This window comes from Penaeus japonicus, unplaced genomic scaffold, assembly GCF_977035675.1.
Source record: "Penaeus japonicus unplaced genomic scaffold, GWHDUDI00000001_assembly GWHDUDI00000025, whole genome shotgun sequence".
NCBI classification, from domain to species: domain Eukaryota; kingdom Metazoa; phylum Arthropoda; class Malacostraca; order Decapoda; family Penaeidae; genus Penaeus; species Penaeus japonicus.
In genome coordinates this window covers 18,449,547-18,452,046 of record NW_028234427.1, presented here as the reverse complement: position 1 = coordinate 18,452,046, position 2,500 = coordinate 18,449,547, and the positions used below count along the sequence as shown (strand labels likewise).

General features: G+C 39.2%; 1 long non-coding RNA gene across 1 annotated transcript in view; it reads right to left on the bottom strand.

Moving 5' to 3' along the window:
* Nucleotides 1-2,251: 2,251 nt before the first annotated feature.
* Nucleotides 2,252-2,500, bottom strand: part of LOC147468923 (uncharacterized) — a 908-nt gene continuing 659 nt past the window's right edge. The window contains exon 2 of the long non-coding RNA XR_015192228.1: nucleotides 2,252-2,500. This exon is cut by the window's right edge and continues 280 nt beyond it. This is a non-coding gene — a long non-coding RNA (uncharacterized LOC147468923).

Here is a 2,500-nt window from a genome sequence, read left to right as displayed (position 1 = left end):
GTCAAATAAGGCGTCGGCATATGCTTCGGGCGATGTGAACTTTGTCGTCGGCATCTGCATGAAATGCCCCCCTTCAAAAGAAGGAGCTTTGACCGATGTTTCTAGTTCCTACATTATGTGTAATCTTATCTACGTGCTTATCTAGCTTGCCTGAGACTAGACTAGGCTATCACTGCTCATGACAGATAACAGACACCATTGGGTACAATGTGCGCCTTTGCAGACGTTGCAACGCGCCAGACTACCCCCTCTTGCACTGCTACCTCATTAGAGGGGTCACGACCCTGGGTCATGATTCCTCTCTCTCTTAACTCCTCACGCCTGTAGGGCGACAGAATTCTGAACACCTCTAAACAACCTCTCAGCTCATTTCACGCCCAGCTCCTCTTTTCCAACTCAACTCCCTTCACCCTCCGCAAGAAATTGGGAATGTGACGAACTCGTGCCCTGGTGTGTCCTTGCATGACCTGTTACTGCAACTCGCTGGCCCATTTTCATTATCATCCGGGACAATTCGACTTGTTGTGTTACTCGTTTTCATAATGTAAGGGCAGATTCAACCTGCGATATACAAACTTCAAATAAAATAACATTTTTTTCGTAATCATATGTAGTAGTTGTTGAGAATCTCTAGTGAAGGCGAGGTTCAAATAAGCGAATCAGTAAAAAAACGTAATATGGTTGATTGCGGGGTACAGAAAAAAAAATCTTCTGTTTTCGGGTTATCCACTGCCACCGGTAAAACACAACGCTAGGTCAGAGTCACAGTACCTTGCCATGAGACGCACGAGCACTAATAAACTTAATAAACTATTACTCTCGATTCTTGGCCTCATGACTCCTTAGTTGTAATTTCATTAGAAGCCCAGGTGTCATGAGGGACGTGGATTTTACTTTGGTCAAGGTAGAGCACGTGACCTGATTACAGCGTACAACTAATTGCAAGATTGACCTGTGGTGACCCTCTAAACCTATACATAACAGTCAAACAATAATAACGAAAAGGATTATCTCACACAAAAGCTTCTATCTGAAGAGCTAATGACAACTGGGTGACCTCTGGAGTGCGGTATCACCTGACAGGTATTCCTTCAGTGAGGTAATTATTGCAGGTATTTACTTGAGACACTCTACATGGTTGTCATCATTTATCAAATCCAAGCACCGTAACCAAATTTCGTCACCTTGATCAAGCCAGCTCTTGCGTACAGGTATGCCTATCTCTTTAAAAATTGCAACATAACAATTGCGTACTTGTTTTACGATAATAAGAGAATGTATGAATAGATAGATGATGATGATGATATTAATGCTAACCATTATAACAACAAAATAATAATAATGGTAGTCAAAGATCCGTCTCATCAAAATCTGTTTGTTACACAGTCACAAGTTTCATTGGTTGAATTTGCATGGTAGTTTTTATGAGATTTCTTTTTGGCATGATAATAACAGTAATAGTAATAATGATAATCATAACAATGGTAATGCTAATAACAACGATAACAGTAAAATAATAATTCAAAGAAGTCACAATGTTTTCTTCTTGAAAGAGAAAGGAATCATCGTGTTGCCCAGAGCTGAGTCCAAATTCCTCTCACCAAAAACTCAACTCTCCTTCGACTCAACTCCTAGCGCGAGGAGTTCAGAGTGCGAGGAATATTGACTCAGGGACTACCGATCGTCGCCAACGAGTTCGCCGAGGCTTTGATCAGCGAGACAGCCCAAGATTGCTGAAATGGGCTGGGCCATGAAGTGAGGACCAACTGAAGCTAGCCTCTGCGAATCTCCCTGAAATGAGCTGAATGTCTGACGTTATTATCTTCATCATCGTCATCATAATCAATGTTATTATCCTTACCATTGTTATCATTATGACTGTGGTTTTTATTATTGTAATGATTAATTTTGATATTATCATTATTCTGCCAAAAGCAATGTCATGGGCATTATTGTTGAAGTCATTATCATTATCACGATCAACAAGGATATCAATGACTGCAACTTGTTTGTCTGTTTATCCATAAATCTTCATCTTTTGCCATTCATTTTTCTTTGTGATTATCAATACCTACTCATTCGTTCAGCTGTTTTTTTTCTGAAACCCTTTCAAGTTATGCTTGCGCAAACAGGTCATCATAGTTATTTCTCTAGTTATTCCCATAGATAATGCTGTATTACTATTCACGCAATATACATCCCCTCAATGTCAAAATAAAACATGCCATCTAAAAGGTGTATAAAACAATACTGACGAATAATTCAACTTTTCATTGATACAATGCAGATAAACGTACAATGGAAATACGAAGAGTGATGGAAAATAACAAGGTTGTTCCTTTACGGATAAATTGATTGCATAAACTCTCAATGTGCAATGGATTTTAATAAACGATAATTTCGCAACCAAGACGCCACTTAGTTATGTTATTATGTGTGTTTCACTCATGCGGAAGTTAACTTACATCAACTTGACCGAACTCTCAGCATTCAAAACATA